This window comes from Pan troglodytes, chromosome X (genome assembly GCF_028858775.2).
Source record: "Pan troglodytes isolate AG18354 chromosome X, NHGRI_mPanTro3-v2.0_pri, whole genome shotgun sequence".
NCBI lineage: Eukaryota > Metazoa > Chordata > Mammalia > Primates > Hominidae > Pan > Pan troglodytes.
Genome location: NC_072421.2, coordinates 98,985,414 through 99,009,018, shown reverse-complemented (window position 1 = coordinate 99,009,018; position 23,605 = coordinate 98,985,414). Strand labels below are relative to the sequence as shown.

The window sequence follows — 23,605 nt, the reverse complement described above, 5'->3', positions numbered from 1 at the left end:
AAATCAGAGCACCTCTCCTCCTCCAAAGGAACACAGCTCCTCACCAGCAATGAAACAAAGCTGGATGGAGAATGACTTTGACAAGTTGAGAGAAGGCTTCAGATGATCAAACTACTCCGAGCTAAAGGAGGAAGTTCGAACCCATGGCAAAGAAGTTAAAAACCTTGAAAAAAAATTAGACGAATGGCTAACTAGAATAACCAATGCAGAGAAGTCCTTAAAGGACCTGATGGAGCTGAAAACCAAGGCATGAGAACTACATGACGAATGCACAAGCCTCAGTAGCCAATTCGATCAACTGGAAGAAAGGGTATCAGTGATGGAAGGTCAAATGAATGAAATGAAGCGAGAAGAGAAGTTTAGAGAAAAAAGAATACAAAGAAACGAACAAAGCCTCCAAGAAATATGGGACTATGTGAAAAGACCAAATCTACATCTGATTGGTGTACCTGAAAGTGACGGGGAGAATGGAACCAAGTTGGAAAACATTCTGCAGGATATTATCCAGGAGAACTTCCCCAATCTAGCAAGGCAGGCCAACATTCAAATTCAGGAAATACAGAGAACGCCACAAAGATACTCCTTGAGAAGAGCAACTCCAAGACACATAATTGTAATTGTCAGATTCACCAAAGTTGAAATGAAGGAAAAAATGTTAAGGGCAGCCAGAGAGAAAGGTCGGGTTACCCACAAAGGGAAGCCCATCAGACTAACAGTGGATCTCTTGGCAGAAACTCTACAAGCCAGAAGAGAGTGGGGGCCAATATTCAACATTCTTAAAGAAAAGAATTTTCAACCCAGAATTTCATATCCAGCCAAACTAAGCTTCATAAGTGAAGAAGAAATAAAATACTTTACAGACAAGCAAATGCTGAGAGATTCTGTCACCACTAGGCCTGCCCTAAAAGAACTCCTGAAGGAAGCACTAAACATGGAAAGGAACAACCGGTACCAGCCACTGAAAAAACATGCCAAATGGTAAAGACTGTCGAGGCTAGGAAGAAACTGCATTAACTAACGAGCAAAATAACCAGCTAACATCATAATGACAGGATTAAATTCACACATAACCATATTAACTTTAAATGTAAATGGGCTAAATGCTCCAATTAAAAGACACAGACTGGCAAATTGGATAAAGAGTCAAGACCCATTAGTGTGCTGTATTCAGGAAACCCATCTCACATGCAGAGACACACATAGGCTCAAAATAAAGGGATGGAGGAAGATCTACCAAGCAAATGGGAAACAAAAAAAGGCAGGGGTTGCAATCCTAGTCTCTGATAAAACAGACTTTAAACCAACAAAGATCAAAAGAGACAAAGAAGGCCATTACATAATGGTAAAGGTATCAATTCAACAAGAAGAGCTAACTATCGTAAATATATATGCACCCAATACGGGAGCACCCAGATTCATAAAGCAAGTCCTCAGAGACCTACAAAGAGACTTAGACTCCCACACAATAATAATGGGAGACTTTTTTTGGGGGGGGAACAGAATCTCGCTCTGTCACCCAGACTGGAGTGCAGTGGCACGATCTTGGCTCACTGCAAGCTCTGCCTCCCGGGTTCATGCCATTCTCCTGCCTCAGCCTCCCGAGTAGCTGGGACTACAGGTGCCCGCCACCACGCCTGGCTAATTATTTTTATTTTTTAGTAGAGATGGGGTTTCACCCTGTTAGCCAGGATGGTCTCTATCTCCTGACCTCGTGATCCGCCCACTTCAGCCTCCCAAAGTGCTGGGATTACAGGCGTGAGCCACCGCGCCCAGCCTGATAATGGGAGACTTTAACACCCTACTGTCAACATTAGACAGATCAACGAGACAGAAAGTTAACAAGGATATACAGGAATTGAACTCAGCTGTGCACCAAGAAGACCTAATAGACATCTACAGAACCCTCCACCCCAAATCAACAGAATATACATTCTTTTCAGCACCACACCACACCTATTCCAAAATTGACCACATACTTGGAAGTAAAGCACTCCTCAGCAAATGTAAAAGAACAGAAATTATAACAAGTTTGTTATAATGTGGTCTGTCTCTCAGACCACAGTGCAATCAAACTAGAACTCAGGATTAAGAAACTCACTCAAAACAGATCAACTACTTGGAAACTAAACAACCTGCTCCTGAATGACTACTGGGTACATAACGAAATGAAAGCAGAAATAAAGATGTTCTTTGAAACCAATGAGAACAAAGACACAACATACCAGCATCTCTGGGACACATTTAAAGCAGTGTGTAGAGGGAAATTTATAGCACTAAATGCCCACAAGAGAAAGCAGGAAAGATCTAAAATTGACACCCTAACATCACAATTAAAAGAACTAGAGAAGCAAGAGCAAACACATTCAAAAGCTAGCAGAAGGTAAGAAATAACTAAGATCAGAGCAGAACTGAAGGAAATAGAGACACAAAAACCCTTCAAAAAAATCAATGAATCCAGGAGCTGGTTTTTTGAAAAGATCAACAAAATTGATAGACCGCTAGCAAGACTAATAAAGAAAAAAAGAGAGAAGAATCAAATAGATGCAATAAAAAATGATAAAGGGGATATCACCACCGATCCCACAGAAATACAAATTACCAGCATAGAATACTATAAACACCTCTATGCAAATAAACTAGAAAATCTAGAAGAAATGGATAAACTCCTCGACACATACACCCTCCCAAGACTAAACCAGGAAGGAGTTGAATCTCTGAATAGACCAATAACAGGATCTGAAATTGAGGCAATAATTAATAGCTTACCAACCAAAAAAGGTCCAGGACCAGATGGATTCACAGCCAAATTCTGCCAGAGGTACAAGGAGGAGCTGGTACCATTCCTTCTGAAACTATTCCAATCAGTAGAAAAAGAGGAAATCCTCCCTAACTCATTTTATGAGGCCAGCATCATCTTGATACCAAAGCCTGACAGAGACACAACAAAAAAAGAGAATTTTAGACCAATATCCCTGATGAACATCCATGCAAAAATCCTCAATAAAATACTGGGAAACTGAATCCAGCAGCACATCAAAAAGCTTATCCACCATGATCAAGTGGGCTTCATCCCTGGGATGCAAGGCTGGTTCAACATACGCAAATCAATAAACGTAATCCAGCATATAAACAGAACCAAGGACAAAAACCACATGATTATCTTAATAGATGCAGAAAAGGCCTTTGACAAAATTCAACAACCCTTCATGCTAAAAACTCTCAATAAATTAGGTATTGATGGGACGTATCTCAAAATAATAAGAGCTATCTATGACAAACCCACAGTCAATATCATACTGAATAGGCAAAAACTGGAAGCATTCCTTTGAAAACTGGCACAAGACAGGGATGCCCTCTCTCACCACTCCTATTCAACATAGTGTTGGAAGTTCTGGCCAGGGCAATTAGGCAGGAGAAGGAAATAAAGGGTATTCAATTAGGAAAAGAGGAAGTCAAATTGTCCCTGTTTGCAGATGACATGATTGTATATCTAGAAAACCCCATCATCTCAGCCCAAAATCTCCTTAAGCTGACAGGCAACTTCAGCAAAGTCTCAGGATACAAAATCAATGTGCAAAAATCACAAGCATTCTTATACACCAATAACAGACAAACAGAGAGCCAAATCATGAGTGAACTCCCATTCACAATTGCTTCAAAGAGAATAAAATACCTAGGAATCCAACTTACAAGGGATGTGAAGGACCTCTTCAAGGAGAACTACAAACCACTGCTCAATGAAATAAAAGAGGATACAAACAAATGGAAGAACATTCCATGCTCATGGGTAGGAAGAATCAATATCCTGAAAATGGCCATACTGCCCAAGGTAACTTATAGATTCAATGCCATCCCCATCAAGCTACCAAGGACTTTCTTCACAGAATTGGAAAAAACTACTTTAAAGTTCATATGGAACCAAAAAAGAGCCTGCATTGCCAAGTCAATCCTAAGCCAAAAGAACAAAGCTGGAGGCATCACGCTACCTGACTTCAAGCGATGCTACAAGGCTACAGTAACCAAAACAGCATGGTACTGGTACCAAAACAGAGATATAGACCAATAGAACAGAACAGAACCCTCAGAAATAACGCCGCATATCTACAACTATCTGATCTTTGACAAACCTGAGAAAAACAAGCAATGGGGAAAGGATTCCCTATTTAATAAATGGTGCTGGGAAAACTGGCTAGCCATATGTAGAAAGCTGAAACTGGATCCCTTCCTTACACCTTATACAAAAATTAATTCAAGATGGATTAAAGACTTACATGTTAGACCTAAAACCATAAAAACCCTAGAAGAAAACCTAGGCAAAACCATTCAGGACATAGGCATGGGCAAGGACTTCATGTCTAAAACACCAAAAGCAATGGCAACAAAAGCCAAAATTGACAAATGGGATCTAATTCAACTAAAGAGCTTCTGCACAGCAAAAAAAAAAACTACCATCAGAGTGAACAGGCAACCTACAGAATGGGAGAAAATTTTTGCAATCTACTCATCTGACAAAGGGCTAACATCCAGAATCTACAATGAACTCAAACAAGTTTACAAGAAAAAAATCAAAAAACCTCATCAAAAAGTGGGCAAAGGATATGAACAGACACTTCTCAAAAGAAGACATTTATGCAGCCAAAAGACACATGAAAAAATGCTCATTATCACTGGCCATCAGAGAAATGCAAATCAAAACCACAATGAGATACCATCTCACACCAGTTAGAATGGTGATCATTAAAAAGTCAGGAAACAACAGCTGCTGGAGAGGATGTGAAGAAATAGGAATACTTTTACACTGTTGGTGGGACTGTAAACTAGTTCAACCACTGTGGAAGTCAGTGTGGCGATTCCTCGGGGATCTAGAACTAGAAATACCATTTGACCCAGCCATCCCATTACTGGGTATATACCCAAAGGATTATAAAACATGCTGCTATACAGACACATGCACACGTATGTTTACTGTGGCACTATTCACAATAGCAAAGGCTTGGAACCAACCCAAATGTCCAAGAATGATAGACTGGATTAACAAAATGTGGCACATATATACCATGGAATACTATGCAGCCATAAAAAATGATGAGTTCATATCCTTTGTAGGGACATGGATGAAGCTGGAAACCATCATTCTCAGCAAACTATCGCAAGGACAAAAAACCAAATGCCGCATGTTCTCACTCACAGGTGGGAATTGAACAATGAGAACACATGGACACAGGAAGGGGAACATCACACACCAGGGCCTGTTGTGGGGTTAGGGGAGGGGGGAGGGATAGCATTAGGAGATATACCTAAGGTTAAATGACGAGTTAATGGGTGCAGCACACCAACATGGCACATATATACATATGTAACTAACCAGCACGTTGTGCACATGTACGCTAAAACTTAAAAAATAATTAAAATAAATAAATAAATAAATAAATAATTGAATAGAATAAAAAAAAATGTTAGTCCCTTCTCACCCTATACTCATTTTGATGTTTTTTAAGAATACTCTGACCATGGCCAGGCGCAGTGGCTCACGCCTATAATTCTAGCACTTTGGGAGGCTGAGGCAGGCGGATCACGAGGTCAGGAGTTCAAGACCAGCCTGGCCAACATGGGGAAACCCTGTCTCTACTAAAAATACAAAAAATTAGCCAGGCATAGTGGCACATGCCCCTAATCCCAGCTACTTGGGAGGCTGAGGCAGGAGAATCGCTTGGGTGGCGGAGGTTGCAATGAGCAGAGATCATGCCACTGCCCTCCAGCCTAGGCGACAGTATGAGGATCCATATCAAAAAAAAAAAAAAGAATACTCTAACCAGGCACATTGCTCACACCTGTAATCCCAGCAATTTGAGAGGCCAAGGTGGGCAGATCGCTTGAGCTCAGCAGTTCAAGATCAGCCTGGGCAACATGGTGAGACCCACGTCTCTACTAAAAATACAAAAAACAGCCAGGCATGGTGGCACGTGCCTGTGGTCCCAGCTACTTGGGAGGCTGAGGTGGGAGGATTGCTTGAGCCCAGAGGACAGAGGTTGCAGTGAGCCAAGATCAAGCCATTGCACTCCAGCCTGGGCGACAGAGCCAGACCCCATCTCGGAAAAAAAAAAAAAGTGGATAACCACCCAAGATATCTTCTTTTTAAAAATTGAAATAGAAAAGAATGTTCTAAGGCAAAATGTTTTCTGAGGTGGTTTCAAAGCCCACAGGCCCACCATGGTCTCTGCCCCAATAGTCCAAATGTGCATAAAGCAAGCAGGTTTTGCAGGAGAATAATTTTTTTTTTGCATCATCATTAATCACCACTTCCAAGCCCTGTCCTGTTTTCTGTACTCAATCGATACTTCTCCACACTACGTCATTTATCAGGGAATAGTAATAATGACTGACATTTATGGAGCACATTCTATGTGCCAAGCACTGGGATTCATTTATAGACATTTTCTCATTTAATCACCACAACAACCCAGTGACTTGTTATACCTGCAATCCACATGGATCACATGAGGAAACAGATGTGACAGATGAGCAAACTCAGACTCAGAGAAATTAAGTACTTTTCCCAAAAATGTTTTTATGAAGACCTTCCTATTGCACAACACTGTCCTAAGTACGTGTGCGTGTATACATATACACATATAGGTATATATGTGTATATGTATGTATATATGTACATATATGTACCTATATGTTTATATGTAAGTATATATGTACCTATAGGTACATATATGTATATGTGTACGTATATATGTATATATGTGCGTATATATGTATATGTGTACGTATATGTGTACATATGTGCGTATATACACATATATGTGTACACATATGTGCATGTATATACACATATATGTGTACACATATGTGCATTATATACACATATATGTGTACATATATGTGCATGTATATACACATATATGTGTACATATATGTGTATGTGCATGTATATACACATGTATGTATACATATATGTGTATATATACGCGTATATACACATGTATGTATATATATGCGTATATATACATATATACATGTGTATATATACGCGTATATATACATATACGTATACATATAAATGTATACGTATATATACATATACGTATATATACATATGTGTATATATACACGTACATATGTATATATACGTGTATATATACACATATATGTATACATATGTGTATATATACGTGTATATATACACGTATGTATACATATATGTATACATACGTGTATATATACACGTATGTATACATATATGTATACATACGTGTATATATACACGTATGTATACATATATGTATACATATGTGTATATATACACGTATGTATACATATATGTATACATACGTGTATATATACACGTATATGTATACACATATGTATACATACGTAAATATACACATATATGTATACGTATATGTGTATATACGTGTATATATACACATATATGTATACATATGTGTATATACGTGTATATATACACATATATGTATACATATATGTGTATATACGTGTATATATACACATATATGTATACATATGTGTGTATATACGTGTATATATACACATATATGTATACATATGTGTGTATATACGTGTATATATACACATATATGTATACATATGTGTGTATATACGTGTATATATACACATATATGTATACATATGTGTGTATATACGTGTATATATACACATATATACACATATATGTATACATATATGTATACATACGTGTATATATACACATATATGTATACATATATGTATACATACGTATATATACACATATATGTATACATATATGTGTATATACGTGTATATATACACATATATGTATATATGCACGTATATACACACATATATGTATATATGTATACATACGTATATATACACATATATGTATATATACACGTATATACACATACATGTATACATATATGTGTATATATACACGTATATATACATATATGTATACATATATGTATATATGTGTATATATACACATATATATGTATACATATATGTATATACGTGTATGTATACACATATGTATGTATATACGTGTATGTATACACATATGTATGTATATACGTGTATATATACACATATATATGTATGTGTATATATACACATATATGTATGTGTGTATATATACACATATGCATATGTGTATATATACACATATGCATATGTGCATATATACACATATGCATATGTGCATATATACACATATGCATATGTGCATATATACACATATGCATATGTGCATATATACACATATGTATATGTGCATATATACACACATATATATGTATGTGTATATATACACACATATATATGTATGTGTATATATACACACATATATATGTATGTGTATATATACACACATATATATGTATGTGTATATATACACATATATGTATATATGTGTATATATACATATATATGTATATACATGGGGTTTTTTTTGTTTTTTGTTTTTTGTTTGAGACAGAATCTCGCTCTGTTGCCAGGCTAGAGTGCAGGGGCAGGATCTCGGCTCACTGCAACCTCTGCCTCCCAGGTTCAAGCGATTCTCCTGCCTCAGCCTCCCGAGTAGCTAGGACTACAGGCGAGCACCACCACACCTGGCTAATTTCTGTATTTCCAGTAGAGACGGGGTTTCACCATATTGGGCAGACTAGACTTGAACTCCTGACTTCGTGATCCTACTGCCTCAGCCTCCCAAAGTGCTGGGATTACAGGCATGAGCCACCGCGCCCAGCCCTATATGGTAAATGTTTTAGAAGGCTGGTGTCTTGGAGGATGTGATTCACCCTATGCAGCAAAGCAGAACTCCCTCACATGAAACCACTATTAAGGGATAGAGAACACGGGACTCATCTTCACTTCAGTCCATTCCAGAGGCAAGACATATAGGGTCAAGAGTGGTCATAGAGGGCTTCAAGGCTAAGTTGTCATTCAGTGAACCTGCCTACAGCCATAAAAGGGAGAATATGCAAACCTTGAAACAGATGTTTATGGGAATTTTTAAATGAAAACAACAGGAAAATGCGTATGTTATAATGTCAATTTTTAAAAGAGTAATTCAAGATTATATATTCAAGATTTGTTGAAAAGCTGGAGGAAAATATGCCAGAATATCAATAGTAATTTCCTCTGGCTCATTTGTTTTCATATATATCTTTTTGTACTTTCATAAATTTCTAAAGAAAACACTGTTACTACATGATCAGCAAAACATACACTATTAGCAAAACTAGAAAAGAAAACAATCACTATATATGCCTTTAAAAAACATGGTGCAGGCCAGGCGTGGTGGTGGCTCACGCCTGTAATCCCAGCACTTTGGGAGGCTGAGGCGGGCAGATCACGAGGTCAGGAGATCAAGACCATCCTGGCTAACACATTGAAACCCCGTCTCTATTAAAAATACAAAAAATTAGCCGGGCGTGGTGGCGGGCGCCTGTAGTCCCAGCTACTCGGGAGGCTGAGGCAGGAGAATGGCATGAACCCAGGAGGCAGAGCTTGCAGGGAGCCGAGATTGTGCCACTGCACTCCAGCCTGGGCAACAGAGCGAGACTCTGTCTCAAAAAAAAAAGAAACGTGGTGCATAAACTTTTGTAATACCAAATGTGGGGCAATTTTTTAACTGCTTATCAGCGAATTAGGAAACACTGTGAACTTCTGGGAAGGAAGTGTAGAATACAATAGAGCCAAAAAATGATGCTCAAGATGGAATGCAGAAAACGTATTGAGAGCCACCTCTGTGCAAGGTGCAGTTAATCTTTAATCCATACCTAAGTCATAGTGATATGTGTCTGTTCTTGTTTTTGTTTGCCTTATCCTGGGGAGTGAGACCCAACTCCTTCACTCCCCCAGGTATACTGTGTATCTTCAAAGCCCCTCTGAAATGGCAGAGTTCCACTTTGAAGTATGACCTTCCCAAGTGAACAAGCTGTTCTTACAGCTTGGGAGGAAATAAAAATGTGCCAAAAGTAGGTTTTGGATACAGAGACAAGCATGACCACCTAAGACCTAGGAGTGCAGGTAATGGAGGGCAGAAGCTGAAAGGGGAACATCTGAGCCTTAGACCCTTCGGAGTCCACCTTCAGAGAAGCCTTCCAAGATGCTGCTGCCTAGAGCTGAGAACTAGGAATCCTCCTGGCAGTTAATGAACTTCCCAGGATCCCATGAATTGGATACAATCCACACTCTGTAAATATTTATTTTCTTCCTTCTGAGACTCTATCCTCACTTCCTACCCTGACCTCAAAGCTGCTTGCTAGTAACACAGGTCCCTAGCAGGGCCATGCCTCATTTGTGGAAGATAAATAGTTCTACTCTAGCATCAACAACAACCCCTCACACAATGTCTAGCAAAGAGTCAATGCTCAACAAATATCTGTTGAATGAATGAACAAATGGATAGATGGATAGACAGAGGTTTGGTTAAAGCCTTGTCTGGAGATTATGGGCCATCAGTGTTTGATTTGCTTCTGTGGTTAGGCTGAGTCGTTTTGGTTTCAAGAAGATAGTTGGTTAACAGTGACTGCAATGGGGCTAAGACAGAGAAAGGCTAGACTATTTGTCACATGCTCTTTAAATCTGAAGCAAAAAGAAATAAAATCAATGGATGGGGATAAGGGATATTTCTTCTGTCACATATTAGCTGAGTGGTGGTCTAGAAACTGGTTCTCTTTTCCACAATCAAGTTTTCTCATTCTCCAAAATCCAATAGTGTTTATTACCTCAGAGTTGATTAGACCTCCTTAAAAACAACTAGCCCTATGTTTGACACAGAGCAATCATTCAACAAATATCAGTGTTCTTTCCACCGAAACTTCCCTGCAGAAGATAACTTTGAGATCAACTAAATAGCACAGCTAGCTAAAAAGCTCTCAAAAATGAGTCAGTAAGGAGAGAAATAAATAGGCATCTGTGTTATGGTTGACATTCACTGTTATTTCTATGTAGTAGGAATGAGTCATCTGGTAGAGTCTGGGGTAGGAAGAAAAACCATAGCCCTATTTTTATCTACTCAGATGTCTGTAATGTCTTATTACGTCTGCTCAAGGAAAGATATAGAACATTTGTCAGTGCCAGACCTATCACCATACAAGATATAAGATCTTGGTGAAGTCAAGATGCCTCTCCTGCCTTCACCTCTGTAACAGGATAGCAACAACTAGCTGTCTCAAACCAACCACCCAGGAATGTCGTGGAAGCCAATAAAAAAGCCTTCTCCATTCTTATATGGTAAGAAACATGTTATGTGAGCCCAAGGACAGATTTAAAAGTCATATTGCAAGTATAAGTCCTCTCCCTAGTTGTTATACTAGTAACAATAAAAAGAGTTATTTAATGTCTAATGGAGCAGGGCTAGATGTCATCCAAGAGTCAAAAGTCACAAGTTCACAGTCTTGGGAAATAAGAAAGCCATCCGAAATTAAGTGGCCTCTTGATGGCAGGCAAAATACTTTACCAATATTATCTCATTTAATTCTTAAGACACCTGGCTGGGCGCGGTGGCTCACGCCTGTAATCCCAACACTTTGGGAGGCTGAGGTGGGCAGATCACCTGAGGTCAGGAGTTTGAGACCAGCCTGGCCAACATGGTGAAACCCCATCTCTACTAAAAATACAAAAATTAGCCAGGCATGGTGGCGCATGCCTGTAGTCCCAGCTACTCGGGAGGCTGAGGTTGGAGAATCACTTGAACCCAGGAGACTAAGGTTGCAGTGAGCCAAGATCACGTCATTGCACTCCAGCCTGGATGACAAGAGTGAAACTCCATCTCAAAAAAAAAAAAAAAAAAAAAGACAATCTAGGAGGTAGGCATTATTATACCCATGCTCTGGATGAGAAAACTGAGGATCATAGAAGATAAGTCATTGTATCAGGATCAAATAGCTAACAAGTGGTGCAGCAGGGATTCAAAGGCAAGTCTTTCTGATTCCTATGACGCCAGCTGTTAAAGAAATACCACAACAGAGCTGGGCACAGCGGCTCATGCCTGTAATCCCAGCAATTTGGGAGGCTGAGGCAGGAGGATTCCTTGAGCCCAGGAGTTCGAGACCAGTCTGGGCAACATAGGGAGACCCCATCTCTACAAATAACTTAAAAAATTAGCCGGGCATGGTGGCACATGCCACTCGGGAGGCTGAGACAGGAGGATTGCCTGAGCCCGAAAGGTTGAGGCTGCAGTGAGCTGTGATCACACCACTGCACTCCCGCCTGGGTGACAAAGGCTCTGTCTCAAAAAAAAAAAAAAAAAAAAAAAAAAAGGAAAAGAAATACCAAAACAGAAGTGAAGGCCCAAAGATACGTATCTAATTCAGGTGCAAGGGAAAAGGAAGAAATGTTCACTCCTAAGAGCTATTCTTTAACCACAGACTTCTTCAATCCTACTTTCCTGAATAAACTGTACATTTGAAGGGATGTGAACATTTAATTGGCAGAGTTAAGTGTAGAGTCAGCATGAGTGCCTGATGTGCCATCAACTCTCTCTCAAATGGATACAAAAAGTAGAGAACAGAGAGAGATGGAGAGAAAAAGAAATATAGGAAAGGGTCAAAGGAAAGGGAAAGGAGACGGACAAAAGGAGCTAAACTTTGTCTTAACCTTTTTACTGAGATACAACATTCACAGAGTAACATGCATAAATCTCAAATGCACAGCTTAATGAAATTGATATGCATACACTGGTGTAACTAGACCAAGATATAAAACACCTCCATCACCTCATAAGATTCCTTCATGCCCCTTCCTAGTTAATCCTCACCTTCAGAGGTAACCACTGATCTGAGTACTGAAAATGTATATTAATTTGCATTTCCCATACTATATAAATGTAATAATACAGTATATACTCTCTTTTTTAATCTGACATCTTTCACCCAGCATAATTATTTTGAGATTTGTCCATGTTGGTGTATATATGAAGGATTTATTCCTTTTTATTGCTAAATAGTATTCCCTTGTATGGATATACCACAGTTTATCTACTCACTTGTTTATGCACATTTGTCTGTTTCCAGTTTGGGGCAATTATAAATAAAATTGGTAAGAACACCGGTGTACACGTCTTTATATACACATAAGCTTTAATTTCTCTTGAAATGAAATTTCTAGGAATGGAGTTGTTGAATTATAGAATGCTATACTTTGGATACAGTTTGTCCTCACCAAAACTCATGTTGAAATTTGATCCCTAATGTGGCATGTTGGGAGGTGGGGCCTAATGGAAGGTGTTTGGGTCATGAGAGCAGATACCTCATGATTGGCTTGGTGCCATTCTCACGGTAGTGAGTGAGTTCTCCCTCTTTCAAAACTGGATTCATTCCCTTAGGAATGAATTAGTTCCCACAAGAGTAGGATTTTATAAAGCCAGGATGCCCCTAAGGTTTTGCCTCTTCACATGTGTTCACTTCCCCTTTGACCTTCTCTGCCATGTTATGATGTGTCAAGAAAGCTCTCGGCCAGGCACAGTGGCTCATGCCTGTAATCCCAGCACTTTAGGAGGCCAAGGCAGGTGGATCACCTGTGATCAGGAGTTCGAGACCAGCCTGGCCAACATGGTGTAACCCCATCTCTACTAAAACTACAAAAAAAATTAGCCAGACACAGTGGCGTGCACCTGTAGTCCCAGCTACGTGGGAGGCTGAGGCAGGAGAATTGCTTGAACCTGGGAGGTGGAGGTTGCAGTGAGCCAAGATTGCACCATTGCACTCCAGCCTGGGCGACAGAGCAAGACTCTGTCTTGAAAAAAAAAACGAGAGAGAGAGAGAAAGCTCTCACCAGAAGCTGAGGCCATGCCCTTGAACTTCCCAGCCTGCAAAACTAAATAAACCTCCAAATAAACCTCTTTTCTTTATAAATTACACAGTCTCAGATATTCTGTTACAGTAACACAAAATAAACTAAGACACAAAGTAAACATGTTTAGCTATAGTAGATTTTAAAAACACTGAGTCTTAGATCTCTATTCCCTTCCTAGCCTGGCTTTTTTATTTTAGAGATGTTAACTTTATTTTTCCCCACAAAATGAAAATTATATGTACTCTCTATAGAAAACTGGAAAATACAACAAACTAGAAGGAAAGGAAATCAAAACTCTTGTAACATAGGGTTCAAATAAGCTCTCTCCTTTCTGAGATTTGGCATTGACTCAAGAATGCAGCTAGAGAGTTTCTGGAAAAGTCACTGGACAGACCATCAAGCATAAAACCAACAATGTAGTCCTTAAATGTGATTATACAGATCTATGTTTATCAATGAAAAAGTATGATCAGGACCTATTTTTAGGATATATTTTAGAGTGATGGTTAAGATCATGGGCTTTGGAGTCAGACTACCTGGCTCCAAACCTAGCTAGCTCTTTGTCCTTAAACAAATGACACAACTTTGCTGTACCTCCATTTTACCATCTGTGACAAGGGGGTGATAATAATAATACCTACCTCATAGAGCTGCTTTGGGGATTAAATAAAACACTAGAACACTTAGAGAAGCACTTAGAAAAAAATAAAGCTTGGCTCATAGTAAATTTACCATCAACAACCAGAAGTGAGCCATCAACATTTCTCAGCAGTCCTTCTATTTTTCTCTGGTCAACCTACAACCTGCTCTCACCCTTACAACTCATTGAACCTTCTCCATTCTCTTCAGCCTTCCAACTCCTCCTCCTTATTATCTCTACATGCAGATGACCACACCCTCATTTACAGAAAAAATAATGGGGTTGGGGGAACCTTTAGAAGGAAGTTGTCTCTCATCTTCCTAACACCAAACATAAACCAACTATACCTGCACACATCCTACCAGCAGTTAGTTCCTCAATTAAGACAGAGATGCTCTTGCCTTTTAGTGAACACTAATTCCTCCACCTATGCTTTCGATTCCAGATGCTCCTCTCTCTTAGCAAACGTACTCTATGATTTATCCCATCTCTCTGCTGTATTTTTAACCACTCACTCCCTACAGACCCTTAATTGTAAACTTTACACATCCACAAAATTTCTCCATTAAAAAAAGTCCTTGGCTGGGTGCAGCAGCTCAAGACTGTAATCCCAGCACTTTGGGAGGCTAAGGCAGGCAGATTGCTTGAGCCCTGGAATTCGAGACCAGACTGGGTAACATGGCAAGACCCCATGTCTACAAAAAATGCAAAAATTAGCCCAGCGTGGTGGTGTGCGCACCTCTAATCCCAGCTACTCAGGAGACTGAAGTGGGAGAATCGCCTGAGCCCAAGAAATCAAGGCTGCAGTGAGCTGTGATTGTGCCACTGCACTCCAGCCTGGGCAACAGCGTGAGACCCTGTCTCAAAAAAATGAATAAATAAATAATTTGAAAGGCCTCTCTTGACCCCTAGTCTCGCTCCTGCTTCTACCCTGACTTTTCCATGCCCTTCACAGCCAAAGTGCTTCAAATAGCTGCCTATATTCTTTGTTTCCATTACTTGCCTACCGGCTGGGCGCAGTACCTCACACCTGTAATCCCAGCACTTTGGGAGGCTGAGGCAGGCGGATCACCTGAGGTAAGGAGTTCAAGACCAGCCTGGCTAACATGGTGAAACCCCGTTTCTACTAAAAATACAAAAAATTAGTCAGGCATGGTGGTGTGCGCCTGTAATCCCAGCTACTTGGGAGGCTGAGGCAGGAAAATTGCTTGAACCCGGGAGGCGGAGGTTGCGGTGAGCCGAGATCGCACCATTGCACTCCAGCTTGGGCAACAAGAGTGAAACTCCGTCTCAAAAAAAAAAAAAAAAAAAAAAAAAAAAAAAAAAAAAGTGCCTTCTTCTCTCTGCTAACCACACTCCAATCTGTTCCATTCTAGATTTCTGCCCCGTCATTCCATGAAAATAGATCCATCCAGGACACCAATGCCTCCATATTCTTAAATGCAACACATATTTACCAGTCCACATCTTATTTGACCTCTGAGCAGCAATGGACATTGTTAACAGTCCATTCCCTACATCTTGAAACAGTTTCTTTCTTTGGCTTCAATGACACAAGTCCCTCCTAACTTTCTTTTAAACCTCCCTGGCTGCTGTTTCCCAGTCTCCTTTGCAGGCTGACCCTCCTGTACTCCACATGAAATACTGGAGTTTCTCAAGCCTCCTTCTTTGATCTCCTACATTCTCACTCTGATACTCTTTGGCCTAGACAACCTTATCCCCACACATGGCTTGAATTATCAACTATATCCATATAGCACACAATTTATATATCCAATATATAGGCCCCTTCTGAGCTCTAGATCCATCCATCCAACTACCTATATTCTCTTGGGTGTTCTCAAAGGCACGTCAAACACAGTATGTCTAAGACTAAACTCACAGTCCTCATACCTGAACTTAGTATTCAATGTGATCTTAAAGGTCCTGCTTCTTAATGCTGTTACTCCAAACATCCAGTTTTACAAGCCAGAAACTGAGAAGTCACCCTTGACCGCTCACTCTCACTGTAAGATACAGGGGGGAGTAAACAAAATGTGGATTTTCCTATACTCTCTATTTAATATAGAATGCTTCTGTAGCCCCAGATGTATGGGAGAATTTTCCCATACATCAAGCAATCAGTTTTGCAGTGGACACCAGCTGGATGTCCTCTAATTGAATTCAGTTCTGTTACTACCTACCTGGAGATAGTGTCAGATCCCACAGTTTGAGAGCTCAGGCTCACAAGACTGCTCTCCACTTCAGATGCCAGGTTGTAAGCTATGCTTCTGACTGACCCACTATAAATCAGGGTTCCCATGACCCTCCCCTTGGGTTTGATTAATTTGCTAGAGAGGGTCACAGAACTCTGAAAAACATGTTTACAGGTTTATTATAAAGGATATTACAAAGCATATAGATGGACAGCCAGATGGAACAATCACATAGGACAAGGTACAGGATAAGGGGCACCAAGCTTCCATGCCCCCTACAAGCACAGCACCCTCTAGGAACCTCCATGTGTTCGCTATCCAGAAGCTCATCAAACCCAATTCTTTCGGGTTTTTATAGACTTTACAGCCAGGCACGGTGGCTCACGCCTGTAATCCCAGCACTTTGGGAGGCTGAGGTGGGTGGATCACATAAGGTCAGGAGTTCGAGACCAGCCTCACCAACATGGCAAAACCCTGTCTCTACTAAAAATACAAAATTTGCCAGGCGTGGTGGTGCATGCCTGTAATCCCAGCTACTTGGGAGGCTGAGGCAGGAGAATCGCTTGAACCCGTGAGATGGAGGTTGCAGTGAGGCAAGATCACGCCATTATACTCCAGCCTGGGCAACAAGAGCAAGGCTCCATCTCAAAATATAAAAATAAAAAATAAATAAAATAGAGGCTTTACTACGTAGGCATGATTGATTACATCATTGGCCACTGCTAGTCAATTTAACCTTCAGCTCCTCTCCCTTCCCCAGAGGCTGGGGGTGTGGTGAAAAAGTCTCAACTCTCTAATCCTGCCTTGACCAGCGCCCCCGTCCTAAATCTACCTAGGAGCCTCAGCCACCAGTTATCTCATTAGCATGCAAAAGATACTTTTTTATTTTTATTTTTATTTTTATTTTTTTGAGACGGAGTTTCACTCTTGTTGCCCAGGCTGGAGTGCAATGGCGTGATCTCAGCTCACTGCAACCTCTGCCTCCCAGGTTCAAGCGATTCTCCTGCCTCAACGTCCCAAGTAGCTGGGATTACAGGCATGTGTCACCATGCCCGGCTAATTGTGTATTCTTAGTAGAGATGGGGTTTCACGATGTTGGTCAGGCTGGTCTCAAACTCCTGACCCCTGGTGATCCGCCCACCTCGGCCTCCCAAAGTGCTGGGATTACAAGCGTGAGCCACCACCCAGGGCAAAAGATACTCTCATCACCTCAGAGATTCTAAGGGTTTTAAAAGCTGTAACTCGCGAAAATGAGGATGAAGACTACCATGGTTTGAATGTTTGTCTTCTCCAAAACTCATGTTAAAATTTAATTGCCCTATGGGCATGGTGGCTCACGCCTGTAATCCCAGCACTTTGGGGGGCCGAGGCCGGTGGATCGCCTGAGGTCAGGAGTTCAAGACCAGCCTGGCCAACATGGTGAAACATTGTCTCTAGTAAAAATACAAAAATTAGCTGGGCATGGTGGTGGGCGCCTGTAATCCCAGCTACTCGGGAGGCTGAGGCAGGAGAATCACTTGAGCCCAGGAGGTAGAGGTTGCAGTGAGCCAAGATTGCGCCACTGCACTCCAATCTGGGCAACACAGTGAGACTCCGTCTCAAAAATATATATATAAATAAAATAAAAATGAAAAATTTAATTGCCATTGTAATGAAACCACCTTTGCAAAATTATAACTGAGGAAATTATGACAGTGAAAGAAATCAGACCTAACCGACTCCACCTTGCTTCTAACCTTTAAGCTGTCCTTGTTCATTCCTGGGCATAGGTCAAACTAACTTTGGGAAGGAATTCAGTTTGTGGTTTGATTCTGAAACAAAATTGATCATAGGCCTTTCTTTCCTGGGGACTAGTCTGCCTGTGCAGGACTAACAAATTAGCTACAAGATTAGAAATTACAGTTTAGGGGTCATGCAGCCTCTGGCTCCAAGAGTCTGAACCTCCCCAAATTGCTCCTGGGGATAACATCACTATTGTGAAACCTAAGATCAGTGCCTGAGATACTTTTCAGACCCTGAACTCGATGGAGCAGCTGACACCACCCAGACCTGTAATCTGGCTCAACCAGTTCTGCCATCCCACCCAGAACACAAAACTGCAATAAAGACTCACTTCGACCCCCTATGATTCCATCTCCAACCTGACTGATCAGCACTCCGTACTTCCCAAGCCCCTACCCGCCAAGTTATCTTTAAAAACTCTGATCCCAGCCGGGCACGGTGGCTCACGCCTGTAATCCCAGCACTTTGGGAGGCTGAGGCGGGTGGATCACCTGAAGTCAGGAGTTCGAGACCAGCCTGGCCAACATGGTGAAACCCCATCTCTACTAAAAAATACAAAAATTGGCCTGGCATAGTGGCGGGCACCTGTAATCCCAGCTACTCGGGAGGCTGAGGCAGGAGAATCGCTTGAACCCGGGAGGCAGAGGTTGCAGTGAGCCGAAATCACATCATTGCACTCCAGCCTGGGCAACAGAGCAAGACTCTGTCTCAAATAATAATAATAATAATAATAATAATAATAATAATAATAACTGATCCCCCAAATGCTCTGGGAGACTGATTTAAGTAATAACAAAACTCTGGTCTCCTGCACAGCCGGCTGTGTGTGAATTACTCTTTCTTCATTTCAACTCTCCTGTCTTGATAAATCTCTGTCTAGGCAGCAGGCAAGGTGAACCCACTGGGCGGTTGCAGTAATAGTATTAAGAGGTGAGACTTTTAAGAGGTGATTAAGCCATGAGGGCTCTACCCTCACAGGTGGGATTAATGCCATTATAAAAGGGCAAGATCGGTCTCCTCTTGCTCTATCTCTTGGCCCTTCTTTCTGTCTTCTGCCATGTCATGATCTAGCCTTCCTCCCCTCTGGAGGACACAGTGTGTGCAGGGACCATCTTGGAAAAAGAGAATGGCCTCACCAGACACCAAACCTGCCCACACCTTAACCTTAGACTTCCTATCTTCCAGAACTGTAAGGCAATAAATTTCTGTTTATAAATTACCCACTATCGGGTATTGTTATAGCAGCACAAAACAAACTAAAGACTAAATGTGTACTTCACAATATCACACTCCCTCCCTCCCAATTCCAATCCATTGCCAAGTCCTGCAGATTTTACCTCCTAAGAAACCCTAAAATATACCAATCCCCTCCATGTAAACCATGGCTATTGTAGTGCAAGCTACTATTACCTCTACTCTAGATTGTTGAAATGGCTTCTAATGAAACTCTCCATACATTCTGACTCCTTCCCAATCCTTTATCCACACTGTAGCCAGGGCAATATTTTCTTTTTCTTTTCTTTTTTTTTTTTTTTTTGAGACAGAGTTTTGCTCTTGTTGCCCAGGCTGGTGTGCAATGGCATGATCTCAGCTCACCACAACCTCTGCCTCCCGGGTTCAAGCGATTCTCCTGCCTCACCCTCCCGAGTAGCTGGGATTACAAGCATGCACCACCATGCCCGGCTAACTTTTTGTATTTTTAGTAGAGACGGGGTTTCACCATGTTGGTTGGCCAGGCTGGTCTCGAACGCCCGACCTCAGGTGATCCACCTGCCTCAGCCTCCCAAAGTGCTGGGATTACAGGCATGAGCCACTGTGCCTGGCCCCCAGGGCAATATTTTCAAAGACAAATCTGATTCGTTCTCCCCATCCCACAGGGCTTCCAATGGCTCTTAGGATATAGACTGAATGGCTTAAGATGGCTTGTAAGGCCCTGCATGCCCTGACCCACCACACTGCTGTCCCAACTGCCTGTTGAACTCCAGCCACTTTCATTCCGTCTCTTTTACTCACCATGCCATCTCTGAACACATAGCCTCAAACCAGCTCCTCCAACTCTCACCTCCAATCTAATTAGCCACTATTCTTCCTTTAACTCTCAGCTCAATAACTGCTTCTTTGAAGCAATTCCTGACCACCTTGACTAGTCGAATACCCCTATTTTATAGGCTCTCATTGCACCATGTACCCTCCTTTTCATGATACTTGTCCTCATTGCAATTATACACTTGTATGGCTATTTGCTTGCTACTTGGCTCCCCACTGTACTATGAGCTCCTTGAGGACAGGAACTTAATAGGTGTTTTTCCTCAAATTTCCTCAGCACCCAGTACAATGCCTGGCAATAAATTGGTGGTCTTTTTTTTGTTTTTGTTTTTTTTGAGACGGAGGCCCACTCTGTCACCCAAGCTGGAGTGCAATGGCACAATCTTGGCTCATTGCAACCTCCACCTCCTGCATTCAAGTGATTCTCCTGCCTCAGCCTCCCAAGTAGCTGGGATTACAGGCGCACACCACCATGCCCAGCTAATTTTTGTATTTCTAGTAGAGATGGGGGTTTCACCATGTTGGCCAGGCTAGTCTCGAACTCCTGACCTGATCCACCCGCCTCGGCCTCCCAGAGTGCTGGGATTACAGGCGTGAGCCACTGTATCCAGCCAATTGGTGGTCTTTTTAAAAAGAATTGTACCCTGGCAGGTCATGCTAATATATACTACTAGAAGCACTGTCTGAGAGTGCCTTCCGCCAATGGGAAACAGAGCCAGATACTAGTCAAAAGCAGTAAAGCCATATTTTGAGTACTATTATAATAGAGGAAAAGAGACTTCAGTATAGAACTAAGCTCAATCCAAAGACAACCAGGACAAGTGTGGATTTACAGTCAAGCAGCAGAGTGAGGGAGTCAGTAGAAAGAAAATTCCTAAGGGGAGAGAGATATCAAGGGTAGGGGGATTCTTGCTCAACTGACTAAACAGGATTCTCGCTCAAGGCAGGACAAGGTGATCAGGTATCAAGGGTGGGGGAGTTACTCAGCAGGACTCTTGCTAAAACTGGGCTAGGCAGGCCGAGGACAGGGCCCAAGGACAAGGTGTAGTTGAAAAGAAAGCTGAGAGGAGCCTGTCCAAAGTTGGCTCAAAGAGACTTTGTTACTTCCTCAGGCCAGTGTATGTTTCTTTATCTTTATGTCTTACTTTGCTGCTAGTCTCCCCACAAAATAGATCATATCCCCACTACTCTTTACTTATTATTCCACATGCATTTTAAGAGCTTCTTTGAGTTATAATTTATATTTCATAAAGTTCTCCCCCTTTTCAAGTGCAAATTCAATAGTTTTTAGTAATTTATAGAGTTGTGCGAACTATCACCACAATCTAAGTTGGGACATTTTCGTTATCTCTAAAAGACGCTCCATGCCCATTTGCAGCCACTCCCAGTTCCCACCCCATAGCTGCTTTTGAAAGCCATCATATTTGCCTAAGGATGAAAGGTACAGCCTCACTGGAAAAGCAAAAATCAAAACTACCACGCGTGAAATAATTTGAGAACCACCAAGCACTAATTGTGCATTTCTGATTATTTTCTCAAAAACATTTAAAGACAAGTCAATGTGAACTAAGGATTGGGAGGAGGTTTCAAGGAAAAGGTAGAACATTTTAAGGTTTTTCTGCAGAGGAAAAAGTGAGCAAAAAAAAAAAAGGAAAAGGAATTTAAGTTGAAAAATACTCCAACAAACGAACCAACATGTTTTCAGAACTTTTTGAAGTTCCAGTATGGTGCTGTCATGGTTGGTGAGCTGTCTGTCCTTGATCCAGTAGACAATGCGAGTTTCTAGAACAGAAGGATAAGGATTTATCACAAGCCATAAAAGCTGAAGCAACACTCAACTGAAAATAAACATGTATTGAGCGCCTACTGTGTGTCACGCAAGGGGCTCTGCGTAGAAAAAAAAAAAAAAAAAAAAAGGCTCCTCGCAGCTCCCCCTGCCCCGGCCAGGTGGCTGCGTGCCCCCTTCCGCCTAATCCCTGGACTGCCCTGGGGCTGAGAACTCCCCTGGCGCGAGAAGCTGGACTCCCCCGGGGACCGGCCCGAGATCACTCGGAGTCGGGGGCGTCCGGCACAGGCCAGACGCAAGGAGGACCCAGCTGGGGCCGGCCCTTCCTTCCCTTCTCCTGTCGCACGACTAGGCCTGTGCCCGGTCGCACCTGCCGCCCTCCCCCTCCTCCTAATGGGACCGAAAAGAGCCCGAAGGGCCTGGGAGGGCGGGTGAGGTTCCCAGGCCTTTCCAGATGCCCTGCCGTGTTTGGCAAAGCGATTGTCTTCCCTCTTGGAGCTCCGCGGACACCCGACCCCTCTTCCTCTCCCTCGCCACCTTCCGTCATTCGCCACGCTGGCCACTTCCCCTCTGCTGCCTCCCGCTGAAGCCCCAGCCCGGCCGCGGCCGCCATTTCCCGACAGCCTCTTCCCTGTCCCTTTCCCTGAAAGGAAATGTACTGGGGCGGGGCGGGGCGCTGTGTGAGGGTCTCGAGAAAGCCGCCGGGGAGAAGGAGGGATGGATTCTTTCCAAACTCTCTCCGCTCTCCCGGAGCCCCCTACCTCACCCTTTCTCCCCGAATTCTTGTGGGCTTGGGAGCGAGAGAGAAGGAGCTGGTCCCAGCGCTAGTCACCGCCACCCTCACCCCACAGATCGGGGGGGCACGGGTACTCGTACACCACCCCATAAGGATCCCAGCCATGTCCTCTTTCCTTCGCCAGAGCTCATTTCCTCCTCCCTTCCAGCTTCCTGCCCTTTCCCCAAGACAAAGTTGATGTTTGCCTTCCCTGAGACTCAATTTGCTCATCTCTAAAGTGGGATGACACGTAAGAACATCTTGTATATGTGAAACATGCCCTGTGCAAAAGAAGGGGAGCAGGAAGAGGGATACAGGGAGAAAAAGGGCCGTGGAAAAAGGGTCCTTGGAATGTACGGGTAGATGTTCTAAAGAATGTATCGGTCAGAGCATTAGGATAGGTTCAGAAAATAATTACTGAATATATTATTTTGATTCTTAGATGTTATCTCTCACTATTTATCTCTTCTTTCAGAAGCCTAACATTCTCTTCTCAGAGGGCCAGATCGATGTGTGTTCTGTGCATTTATCTGTGCTGACCACTGCTGTGACGGAGGTGGTGGGGC

General features: G+C 42.1%; 1 protein-coding gene across 2 annotated transcripts in view; it reads right to left on the bottom strand.

Moving 5' to 3' along the window:
* Positions 1-22,895, bottom strand: part of ARMCX4 (armadillo repeat containing X-linked 4) — a 75,449-nt gene extending 52,554 nt beyond the window's left edge. Inside the window, exons 1-2 of one of the 2 annotated variants that reach the window (XM_054676853.2) lie at positions 22,802-22,895; positions 22,170-22,260 (exon numbers count right to left, since the gene is read on the bottom strand). The gene's annotated coding sequence lies outside the window, so the exon portion shown is untranslated. The remainder of the gene's footprint in view (positions 1-22,169; positions 22,261-22,801) is intronic. The other variant, XM_054676847.2, reaches the window with a different exon arrangement.
* Positions 22,896-23,605: the final 710 nt, after the last annotated feature.